This window comes from Marmota monax, unplaced genomic scaffold (assembly GCF_021218885.2).
Source record: "Marmota monax isolate L192 unplaced genomic scaffold, Marmota_monax_Labrador192_F-V1.1 WCK01_AAM20220418_F8-fsc00595, whole genome shotgun sequence".
Classification (NCBI taxonomy): Eukaryota; Metazoa; Chordata; class Mammalia; order Rodentia; family Sciuridae; genus Marmota; species Marmota monax.
Genome location: NW_026692479.1, coordinates 180,685 through 193,797, shown reverse-complemented (window position 1 = coordinate 193,797; position 13,113 = coordinate 180,685). Strand labels below are relative to the sequence as shown.

The 13,113-nt window shown below is 45.0% G+C and overlaps 1 pseudogene; it reads right to left on the bottom strand.

Moving 5' to 3' along the window:
* Window positions 1-7,775: 7,775 nt before the first annotated feature.
* On the bottom strand, window positions 7,776-8,501 carry LOC124091882 (ras-related protein Rap-2a-like; annotated as a pseudogene).
* Between the last annotated feature and the right edge of the window lie 4,612 nt (window positions 8,502-13,113).

The window sequence follows — 13,113 nt, the reverse complement described above, 5'->3', positions numbered from 1 at the left end:
TGATGTCCACTGTGTTTGACACCTGGGGGTGGCTACGTGATACACTGTTAGAAATGAGAAGGAAATTTCCTCCCTGTATAGAAAGACACAATGACAATAAGAGAGCCAACCTAAACTTAACAGTGGTAAGTTTAGGTTGGCTCTCTATCAATAAATGTAATTTAACTGCTGTCCCCACAGACACTGACTGGTTAGCATGGCAGAGTCAACAGTGTCTGTGGGAATTGCTGATATGCTTGGAAAGTCCTTAAATTTTCCTGCACACTCCCCACCCTGTCTGGAAGCCCAGCTAGCTGGAACCTGGCAAAAGCCAGGCAGAGTAATCTAAGCAGCCTGGTGCATTTCTGTCACTTTCCAATAAATTCCATGAATTTCTAGATTATGGATTCATTTATGTTTAGAGAGAAAAACCATAATCAAATTCTGGTGTTCCTCTGGCCTGTCAGGGTTAAAAACCACTTTCTGCATTTACTGCCTCACCTGCTGCTCCCACAAGGCACTGCTGTTGAATGTGCATTAAAACTGGCTGTAATGATTCTGAGTCACATACACACACACATTAAAAAAAATAGAAACTAAAGTAACTTATGACTTTGTTCCTTTAACCCTTCCATGTGAGTTATGCATTGAACTGAGTTAAGCTGTTTGTTCTGGTTGAATGTGACGTATATGCAAAAAGTGATATTTTGTAGATCTATGCACACCAAGTCCTTCATCCTCAGATTGAAAAGGGGTGTCAGGAGGTGACCCAGGTCCTAGAGGGCTTCATGTTGCTGAGGGTCTCAGGGACGTGGATGTGTTCTAGCGAGTCATTGAAGCTATAGTGCCCCTGCTTGCCCACAGGACTGCAAATGTGTGTGGAGTGTGCAGTCCTCCCTGTAGGAGGAGCCTGGGAATCTCTTCATCCCAAGTTTTTCCCAGTCCTTCCACACTTCTGGATTCACTGATCATGAGTTGGGTGTTGAACAGGTATCGTGGCTCTCTGTCCCTGCAGAATAAGAGGCTGAACCTCTCTAGTGGCATCTCCACCAAGGACACAGTGGGAAGTCTCCTCTGAGCCACACACAGTGTAGCCTATGTACACCTGTAGCCTACGATTCTAGATAAAGCAGCTGAAGGAGTCCAGCCTGGCAGCAGGAGGAATGGCTATGGAATGGTGACTTATTCCATGGGAACATGATCTTGGGGACTCCTTTACTGAAGTGCATGAATTTTTAACATTGTCCTGTCTCCACTTGGGTGTTCACAGATTATAGTAGCCTCTGCAGAACTCAGCTCTTCCTATGCCACACACACAAAAAGTGAACCATGGGCACTTGTTTGTCTTACTTCTTACACCCTTCTACACTCACATTTTCCCTCTTCTTCTTAGTATGAGAAGAATGTGTTCACATAGACAGAGGGCAGGTCCATGAACATGCCTGCTAGTCCCAATTTGTATCACATGCCAGTCTTCATGGGCTACTGAATTCACCTGTCATGTATGGGAGAGAAAGGAATGTATGCTCCTTAAGGAAAGGAATGGGGGGCTGGGGATGTGGCTCAAGTGGTAGCACGCTTGCCTGGCATGTGTGCGGCCTGGGTTCGATCCTCAGCACCACATACAAACAAAGATGTTGTGTTCGCCGAAAACTAAAAAATACAATATTAAAATTCTCTCTCTCTCCTTTTTTTTTTTAAAAAAAGGAATGGGGACATAAGAAGTACTTCTAATTTGGGGTGGGGACATGTGGAGTATTTGTGGCCAGGCCCGTGACCATTGCAATGGTCAAGCAGACTCTTCTGGGAAACCAAGACACCTGCAGGGACTGAATCATGGTTAGGAGAAACAGCAGTTGGTGGTGTGGTAGATCATGGTTTGCATAGACATCTTAGATCCAATAGTCCCAAAGGTGTGGACAGATGATCCATTTAGTTACAGGAGTGGAAGCAATTGCAAAAGCAAGCTGTGCCGGGGCTCACAGCATCTGGCTTTGCTACCTGGATGTGCAACCGTGTGGTTGGTTGGTCCAACATGTGGAGCATCATAGCTGGGAACATGTTGTGACAGTGACCAACACAGATAACTATCACCTTCTTTTACATATTTCCAGTCAGACTTGGGCTTATTCCCTGTATTGTAGGCACTGTGGACCCAATACTCATCATTAGCTTGTCCCCTCATTAGCCTGTTCCCTCACTTTTTTGGTCCTGGAAGGGCAGCATATATATTAGTGTAGTGTGCAGAGTCAAGCAGAAACCATAGCTGGATGGTGGTGGCAGTGATGCAACAGGCAACAGGGACACCAGACCACCATACACCATGTGGCTGATAGGAGATTATGTCTGTGCACTGTTCCAATATGAGTGTCAGGATCAGAATTGCATCTTTTCCAGTTTATATTATTTGCCAGCACATGGAGACTGGACTCTCTTTGGGTTGGGATGGAGCGACCAGGGAATCCATACAATAAGCAAACACCAAACCAATAGTTGCAAAATAAAACAGTTTATTCAAACAATTTCCATTAGTCTGACCTCTTATAGTTCTACTCCAGAGACCATTCAAACAATTTCCATTAGTCTGACCTCTTATAGTACTACTATAAGGTGTTAGTTTTCAATATGAGGTGTCCCCAAGAAGCTCATGGGTGAGATTATTCAAGAAAGATTTGAGGTGAAATGATTGGGTTATAAGACCCTAAAGGAAGCATTTCCTTAATAGGAGATAAGTGTAGGCAGGTAGTAGTTGACTAGAAGTAATGGGTCCATGTGAACCTGTCTTTGGGGTTTATATTTTGTGCCTGGAGACTTTCTCTCTCTCTGCTTCCCAGTGGCCATTCTCTGAGCTGCTTTCTTCCACCCCACTCCTCTAACATGATGTTTTGCCTCATCTTGGGCCCAAAGTTATGAACACAGCTGATTAATACTACCTCTGAAGTCTTGAGAAATAAACTTTTCCTCCTCTAATTATTCTTGTCATCTCTTATGTCATAGAGACAAAAACAGCTTACTAAAACAGAAATGGGTACCAATAGGTGAGTTGCTTGCAGTGACTAGGCTGACTATGTGGTTCAGGAACTTGTGTGGACTTTGGTATTTGGGATAGAAATTTTAAATAGCTTCTCTTAGTACAAGAAGAATTGTGTTCTTGTGTTCAGAGATGTAAGCTGGAAAAGCTTTGACCATTGTAAAGGAAGCTTATCGTGATTCTGGTGGAAGTTCTGAAGATCAAAATGCTGATAGGACTGTTGATAGGAAAGACTGTGCTCATGAGATTTCAGAGGAGAAGGACTCTAAATTGGAAAAGAAACTAGAAGACATTTATGTTACATTCTGGCAAAGATATTGTCTTCATTGTGCACATGTCCTGTGACGGTTTTGTGGATGAATTTAGAGATGATGTACTAGTTAATCTGATGGAGGAAATTCCAAGGCAGTACAACATTCAGGCAGTGGTATGGATATTTCCCTCAGCTTTATCCAGGTTTACTGTGATAAAATGGAGAAGAAGTAAGAGTGCAAACATGCATTTCGGTCAAAAAATTTGAGTAAAACTGGGTTTCAGGAAGTTGTGTTTGTTAGTGCATTGCTGTGATGCTAAACAAATTACACAGAGGCAATAGGGGAGAATGCTTAAGAGCATTTCAGGAATTGGCAAGATCCTATGTGCAAATCATATTCATATGATATAAAAATTCCTTTGAGAAGAGGAACCACTAGAAATGAGTTTCACCATGCTCAGACACCCAAAGGCTGCCACAGCCATGGTTCCAAGAGGCTTCACTACTGCTTGAGATGGAGATATACACTGGCTTCCACCAAGTGTTGCTGGTTCTGCAGGAATGCAGGATGCTGTTGTGAGGTGGTCATGAAGGCTTCCAACAAGATTTCAAAGGAAGGCCTGGCAGGTCAAAGTATAACGAAGTGAGAATCCCTAGGTAGGCCCTGAGAAGGTCATGCATGCAGCTGTGATAAGAAAGCTGAAGCTTCAGAAGAGAATCCTTGGATTAAAAGATGTTGGTAATGTGCAATATATGTCAGGCAATGTTACTAGCTGAGGATAGAGCTAGCCTATGTGAGAGGCCAAGGGACAAGGCTGCCCAAGTCTTTTGAGCCCCCTGTGCACAACATGTGCCCTATATGATGAGCAAGGAGATAGAGGACTTGTTGGCCCAGCTGGGTTTTTGTCTTGACTTCTATCCATTTCTTCTATGTGCCTATTTCTCTTTTTGAAATTGAAATATTTTTTCTTAGCTATTATATATTGGATATACATAAGTTGATTTTGATTCCTAAATAAGCACACAACCAAGAGTTTGAGTCCTGGAGGAGACTTTGGATTAGACTCCAAGTTTGGGGCAATGCTGGAACTGTTGATTTGGGAATCTCCTGGAGAGTCACTGAATGTATTTTCCGTGGTGAGATGTTCATAGTCTTTTGGGGATCAGGGGTGACATGTTAGGCATTGGAGATGAGGTGTATTTCAAAAGCTCAAGTGAGGCATTGCAAAATGTTCAGAGATGAAATTGTTAGATGACGAGCTTGCTGTCATAATGTATAAATATATCCATTGGGTGAATTAATCATTTGAAAGAACTACTGTTATTTGATGGTAAATGGAGGAAGGGGGTATGGATGGAAGACGTATGTCACTTGGGGCATGTCCTTGGGGATTATATTTTGTCACTTGTTCCTCTATTCTCTCTGCTTCATGATTGTCATGAATTCAGAAGCTTCCTGCAAAATGCCCTTCTTCTATGATGTTCTGCCTCACCTCAGACACACAGCAATACAGCTAGATGCCCATGGCCTGAAACCTCTGATACCTGAGGTGTTCTGCATCATCTTGGGTCCAGAGCAGTGCACTCAGCTAAACATGGACTGAGAAATGTGATACTAGGCAACAGCAGGAATAATGGATCCCCTTGATATGGTTCAGAAAGATATGAATATATACTGGTTAGAATAAAAGGAACTTCATCCCAATCAAAATGTTCATATTTTATGTGAAGGTAGTGTTAAGAGTCAGGCACCATTACTGACTCCAGAATCCTGCTGGGCAGATCCAGTATTAAATTTATAGCATGCTGGAAAATCATGGAGGAGAAGTTAACTAGAGCTATTCTGGGGTAATTGAAGACCATTTTGATTATTTAATTGATGACTCTATATGACTATAGTCATGTCAAGCAGAATTCATACAGATATTATTTGGAGTCACATAGTATGAATGTTTAAATAACTAATAGAAAAGTAGCCCAGAATAACCCTGAAGAAGTAAAAATAATTTTGGGGTACACGTGGGAAACAAAGCAGTGCAGAGTCCCAAGGAGCTCTAAGCTCAAACCATCAGTGAACGTTGGGACTTGCTCCTTACCCTGGAGATTCCCCTTTGATGAACATGGCTTGGCCCCAAGCCCTTCCTCCATTATGCATTCCAGCCACATGTCACTAGAGGTGAACTCAACAGTGTGCCTTGTTCTCCATGGGAGCTGGTGACCTAGCTCAGCTTCTTTGGTTATTTTGCTGGTATCCAGTCAGATCGCACCAGATAATCTGAATGGGTCACAGGCCATGCTGCCTCGCCCTATTGGGCCACCAGGCACCCATCCACCTGACCTGCAGTGCTCCCGCTCCTTGGCAGGATCACCCTGCTGCTCCAGCAGCTACCATCAGCCCTGCCTGCAGGGACGCCCACCAAGATACCTGTACTTGAGTGCCTGGCTCAGCAGGCTGCTGCAGAGGTCCTCTCCTACAGGTGGTGCCTTCCTCTCTGGGGATCTTGCCACTGGTCTCTTGGGGTGCCTCCCTGAAAAAGCCAGTGCTGTTGTCCATCAACTTGTGAATGTTAGGACCACCACGAACCATCAGTCTTTTCTTCTCTGCAAGGAGTAATCTTCCTGTCTTCAAATTTTGAGTGGGTCCATCGGGTTATGGAGCTCATGACACAAGATCAACTCCCTGTTCCTCTGAGGAAGCAGATCTGAGAGTCCAAGAGCAGCCTGAAGAATCAGTGGTCAACCAGCAGAAGGAGGAGGGTCCCCCCAAGGGACAGACAGGCAGGAGGATATAAAAAAGGTTGCCTTGAGCAAAGGGGAAGAAACACCAGCAGAGTCTCCCCCTGGAGACCCAGGGAGACCTCAGTGCCCTGGGGACCAGACCTGGGCTCTGGGAGGGAAACAACTTTCAAGAGAGGGCCTAGGTGTATCCCAAGAATTTCTTTTGTAGGAGACCTGCCAAGTACAGCTTCCACAGACTTGCAGCAGGAGTGCTGACCATGGCTCAGGCTGATGCAGAGTCTGCAGTGCTCCAGGAAGAGAACTGGGCTGCTTCTCACATCCAGACAAGTGGGCCAAGGAAAGGCTGGACAAACACCATTTTCCCCGCTCACCAGGCGACCAGGGCTCAACCAAGGAAGTACAGGGCCAAAAACCTTCCTGTGGTCCATCAGAGAGCTGTCCTCCACCCAGAGCTGATGCATGGAGGTCCAAAAAGAGAAAGAAGCCCATGCCAATGGCCCTTCTGCTGTCCCTTACCTGGCATGGAGGTTGGCTGCCCCCAGCTGCCATGAAGCCTCTTCTGTGTCTGAAGGAAGATGTGGGCACACGGCTGAGGGAGGTTCCAGGTGCAAAGAAGAAGGTGGAGGATGATATCAAGGTCTTGGAGGGTAGAAGAGAAGGTGTGGAGGCCTGCACCACCACTCTGCCTATCCATTCTTGCTTCCCACCTGGGATCCACAGTTTCATTACAGACTCACTGACCCCACCCATGGACCAACTCAGAACCCTGCTATTCCTGCAAGCAAGCAGTGGGAATTTCAGGATGCCATGCCCCTTAACCTGCCTGTCCATTTACCTTCCCCCCTGCCAAATAATGAAAGGGAAATACCTAGTTCCCTTCCTGTGCCTCATCCTACTAACCCTTTTTCTCCATTGAGGCCCAGTCCCAATGTGGGAGTTACCCTTACTTAGTTTCACCATCTTGTTCTCCTTACAAGAGCTGTGGCACCTCCCATTCTTTTCCTTCCCACACCTCATATCCAGGCGCCTTTTCTCTCCAAGACTACCCCCTGCAGAATGGAATCTCCAACCCCCATGTGTATTGATTCTCCTCCTCCTAACCCTCCTCCCTTTGCTTCTCCTCTTGCTGCTCCTCTTGGTCCTCCTCCTCCTCATTCCATTCCAAACCCCACTCTGGTCCCTTCTAACTGCAACCCCAATAGCTATGGCCAGAACTTAACTGTTACAAGTGTCTCTCCCACCAAAACAGCCAAGTCCTCTGCTCACCTGACTGGGCATCACACTCTGCAGCCTGAGGACATGGCCATGGACACTACTCCATCTTCTATGGCAGTGACATTTCCATCTCCAATGATAGCTCCAGTCTAGGCCCCCAGGTCCAGGGTGCTAGGTAGCACAGGCAGCCAGCAAATGGATCATTCTCCAGTGGTTCCCCAACACCTCAACTCTCTTGCTCCAACTCCAATTTGAACAATTCCTGTGTCCCACCAACCACTCCTCAGTGTGCCATTCAGGGAAGCAATGGAGAACCTCTTTTTGCAATGCCCTCCTGCTCATTGTGATCCCAGCTATGAACCAGCACTGGCCTCCCTCCTGGCAAGCAGAGCCTCTGCACCATCACACTCAAAGCTTGCAGCTGATGAGCCCATGGATACCACCCCTCCTTCCAAGGCTGTCATCTTCCAGTCTCCTCCTGCCTCCCAGAACAACTTTGGACCATAATATGGGATGCTTACTAGTTCTGGGAACCTCCATCAGATGGGCAGCATTGCCTCAAATCCCATCTCCACAAATTGGGGTACACATCAGGTGCAGGGACCGAGTGCCAGTCTCCAGCATCCATGAGGTTCTGGAGCACGGATCATCTTTGTCAGGATGAGCAGCATAAGTCATGTACCTCAGGATTTCTGCAAAGAGTTGGTCCACCATGATCTCACTCTTAGAAGAAGTCTGTATAAAGAGGTAGCCACACTCTTCAGCAAGACATCTGCCTTCACTGGAGGACACTTCTCCCTCATTCTCCATGTCCATTTTGTTCCCAACCAAGATGACTGGCACTTTCTCATAATGCTTCACTTAGATGATCTTGTCCCGAATGGGCTTGATGTCTTGGAACCCTGCTGGTTGACCATGCTGTCCAGGAAGGGGATGAAGCCCTGGCTGTAGTTGATATACAGGTCCCCCAGGGATGCGAACTGCTGGGTGCTAGTGGTGTCCAGGATCTGCAGCACCGATGGTGAAGAATTCACCCCATCTTCTGTGGTAGAAGTCTTCAATGTTGGGGTCCTATTTCTGGATAAAAGTGCTGATCCTCACAAACTGCTCAGTCAGAGCAGATTTGCTGACCCCATAGGAGCTGAGCACCACCACTTTGTACTAGTGCAAATTTCCTCCATGGCTGCTGTCTCTGCTGCAGCCAACCACATAGACCTCCCGCCAGCCACACTGCACTCCAGACCATGCTGTGTGGCTGACCCCACCACCTTCTGTAGGCTCCATCTTCTCATAGTGTTGAGAGACAACAGGGCTCTGGAGGTGGGCAGCAGCTGAGAGAGCAGCTGCCCTGCTCCTGGGCTGAGTCAGGCAGGATGCAAGCCCCCCCAGGTGCCTGCAAAGACTCTTGTCATTATTTTTACTTGTTCTGGAAATCACACTAAGTGTGAAAATTACTTCACAATATAAAGAGAGTTAATATTTTCCCAGTACAAGTGCCCAAGGAAACCTGAAAGTTCCTCTTAACTCTAACCTAGGGCCTTGTCCTTTATTTTCTCATTCACTTTAAAAATTCATAAATGAAAATCTTTTTTTTTTCTGCACCTCTGTTATGTGAAGTTTCAGAGAGGCTTTGCCAGCCTCAAAGCTAGGAATGTCTTACTAAAAGCCCTGGGGGACATCCCTTGGAAGTGTAGGCATGGAAGAAAGAAATCAGCAGCCCTGTGTCCCAGTGTCTATGGGTCCATGAGAGCCTAACTTCAGTGGCACCAGTTAGTGAACAGATGGCTATGGCCTGATCACAAAGAGAAATACTTGCCAATTCAGGAAGAGCTCAATGTGCTGGACCCACGTCTGTCCACACGTCCTCTGATGCTTCTGCACTGGCTCCCATCTGTGCGTGCGAACACTCCTGCTTGGTTTCAGTGCAGAAGAGCACAGACTGGGCTCTGGCCTAGTCCCCTATAGTATAGTAATAGTCTTGATTCATTCCCTTTCCTTGTCTCATTTACTTATCCACTCTAATTTTTATATCAACAAAAACAAAATGTAGAAGCTTTACTAAGCCATATAGATCCTTCCCACCTCTATTATTTATAGTTGTCCTATGGTATCACATAAACATAAATGGACCCCACATTCTGAAACCAAGGTATAATTTTAGCATTTTATCTCACATGAGATTAGAGAATCAAAGAAAAGAAAATATGGCTATCACCTTTCCCCAGAAAATTACTATTTTATTTGCTCTCCTTTTATTCCTAAAGACAAACTTCCTATTTTAATATAGCCCGATAATTTCCATTCACCTCCTTCTGTGTTATCTCTTTGTGGGATTTGGAGTGCACTATAAGGCAGGGAAGTTACTTTTCTGGGAACTCCTGGGTGAAATTCCTCAGTTCGAGAAAGTCCAGATCATGCTGCAGCCCCCTGCCTTAGCTACAACCCCAGGTTCTTGCTGCTCTAGTATTCCTTAGAAAAAATTGTCCCTAAAACTAGGAAAGGGAATAGGCATGTTGGCTAAGACTGTTAAATAGTAGCAATGGAGTCTGTTATGCTAATAGTATAAGTGTTAAGACTGTCCTTTGTTTTCATGATTATGCATATTTAGAGCACTGCATATTACTTGTTCTGTTACAGGAAAATTTAGCACATGTAAAAGAAGCCAACTTCCCCATTTCAAATTGTCTAAATATCGGAGTTGTATACTTTAGTCATTTGTATATCTCTTCATACTGTAGTGGTTTCTCCTTTTGTATTGACTGATACAGTAACCTGATTAAAAGGATATTTTGTACTTGTCGTCATACCTTGAGTTTAAAAAAAAAAACTGCTTAAGAAAAAAATAGTATAATGTGATGTTTTGATATACATATATCTTGTACAATAATTACCGTAATGAAGCTAATTAACTTATCCACCCATTCACCACCACATTCTAAGTATGAAACAGAGTTTTACTGACTATAGGGACTTGGCTATAGGTTAGAGGTCCAGAATTTACTCATTCTGCATCAATGAAACTTTGTACTCTTTGGGCAACAGGTCCTGTTTTTCCAAACCCCAAGCTCCTGGCAACCACCTGCTTTCCGCTTCTAGAGAGAAACTAGTTTTGATTTCACACTTCATTGAGGTCATATAGCACGACCTTCTACATTTGCTTATTTCACTTAGAATAATGTCTCCTGAGCTCATTGGGGTTTCAAATGACATGTTTTCCTGCATTTTGAAGGCTGAATATTATTCTGGGTGTCAAATGGTGACATGTTTTTGCATGTGGACATAATCTTGAAATACAAGAAAATTAATGAATTTTTAAAATCAGAAGTTATTTCTGAAAGAATATTACTTTTTAATTTTCTTTTTAAGTATCAGGTATTGCACTCAGGGGTGGATTGTACTCACTCACCACTGAGCCATATTCCCGGCCCTTTTTGTTTATTTATTTTTATTTTGAGACAGATTCCACTAAGTGGTTTAGGGCCTTGCTAAATTGCTGAGGCTGGCTTTGAACTTGCAATCTTCCTGTTTCAACCTCCAAGGGGCATATGCCTCCATGCCTGGATGAAATAACACTCTTAAGTATCACAGGGATAAGTATTTGAGGACAATCTTTGGGGAGGTTGTGACTTACCTGAGGCATTGGGGTGAGTCTGTTGTCTGTGCCTGAAAACACCATGAGTTGATAGAGTTGCAGGTGGACATGAGCCTGAACCTGCAAGTCTGGGAATCAAAATTTTTCACAGAAGCAACAGCCATACACTAAGAATAAACACACACCACTAAAACAAAATCACAATTTAAATAGATACATCTAGAAATGAAAATATTTGTTATAAAACTCTAGAATCAAGTGACCAAAATATGAATATTAAAACAAGTAATTTTGTGACTGACATATATTAGAACAAACTAAATCAATCATTTTATGAATGGAGTACTGATAAGTAAAGTAAAATCAATGATTCAGAGACCATGTAGATTTTGATATGTCATTGGAAAGCTAAGTAATATAAATGGTTCTGACCTAGAGGTTGGAGCTGGGCTGCGTGCCGAGCCCTGTCCTCCAAAGGCTGGACTGCAGCCTCGAGCGTCTCGGTGGCCTGTTCGCCACTGCACCTTTGGGCAGAGCCTGCTCTGGGGTCGTTCTGCACCCCCCTGCCAGGGGACCCGTGCTCCGGAGGAGGGGGACGGAGAGCCGCGGCGGCAGCCGCTTGGGCCCCTGGGGCCGGGCACCGGGCTGAAGAGCTGTGGAGGCCAGGGCGGCTCTGCTACGGTCGCAGACAAGCGCGACGCTCGTCAGTGTGGCCCAGAGACGGAGGCGACAGCCGCAGGGTTTCATTTCTAGAAATCTGGACTGGAAACAGAAGCAGCAGTTTGTATAATCCCAAGAACTTGCTTATACCAGGAAGCTGTAAGGGCAACATGAATATTACTGAGGAGATGTAACATGGTGGCAGGCGCAGAGAGATCAAGTCTCTGACATCTTCAACTGCGCGGGCATAGGGAGCCGTAAACTGTCTAAATGCTGTTTGCTCAGGATCACTAGGCAATGCTGAGCTGACGTGGATCTGGGGTGTACAGGCTGGGCCCCTCAGAACACACACACAGAGCCCGAATTGGAGGCAATTAAGCTCCGGTTCGCCTGCTTTGTGTGACTCAGCACTAAGGATCCCGCTGAAATAATTGGTCGGCCCTTAGGAACTTACAGAGGTAAAAGCCAACCGAGCCTTCATAGGCAGTGGCCACAGGACTGAAACGGGGATTGGGAGAGACAGTCAGGACCCACCCGTTGCATTGGTCATCCGGCAAAGGGAACAAACGGTCACCATTTGCATGGGATATCACCATGGCAGAGAAATGGCGTCACGGGCGGAGGAGATAACTGCATTGAAACCAGCGCGACAGGTGTGTAATCCCCTACCATCTCTCTCCACACAGCGGGGAAACCTTAAGGGCCACTCCCAGCTCTCCTGTGAACGCAATAACCAGACCGAGGGAATCAGGAGTGGCGCGGGACTCGCGGCGCGGAACTCCCGGCTACCGCTCCCACCAGTGCTGACAACTGAGGTCTCTTGCACCAGCTACCGGGGGCGTGGCTACAGGAGGGCAAGCAAATTCGCTGGGGGATCTCAGCCCCAAGCTCTACAAACTTAGGGTCTGAGGGAGGCAAACAGGGAGAGTGAGCCCAGGTGTTCATGAAAACAGGGCTCCCAGGAGCAGCAGACCTGGCATGTAGCCAGTATTGTGGTGAGCGCCACAGGTGAGCACGGCCTGGCTTGAGGAAACACAAGACAAGGCCCTAGACACTCAGGATTGGAGACCCGCCCAGTCTAGGAGAAAGAGCTGCTGCACAGTGAATGGTTCCCACCTATTGAGAGGAGAAGCTTGGCCCAGTGGGCACAGCTCCACCTACTGGAAGAGAAGTTAATAGAACTCTAGGACTGCATTTATTATTATTATTATTATCATTTTTTTTCTTTTCTTTTTCTTTTTTTCTTTCTTTTTTTTTCTTCTTTTTCTTTCATTTTCAATTTTTATTTGTTGTTGTTCTTTAATTTTTTTTCAATGTTTCTATTTTTTTAAATTTTTTTTATTTTATTATTATTATTTTTTTTAATTTTAATTTTCATTTTTTATTATCACTATTATTTTTGTTAAAATTTTTTTTGTCTTTTCTTTCTTTATTATCTAATCTTTGTTATTCTTGTTTCTTTTGTCTTTTCATTTCTTTTCAATCTTCTTATTCCCCCTTCCTTGAATTCTACCTGCCTATTCTCATTCTCTTTAGTGACTTCTTCCCTTCCCTTCTAATATCTTTCCTCTCAAGCATCAAATAAATCTATAAGAGTAAACAGTAACTCAGCAGTCAAACAGAACAAGAAGTAACATGAGCAGC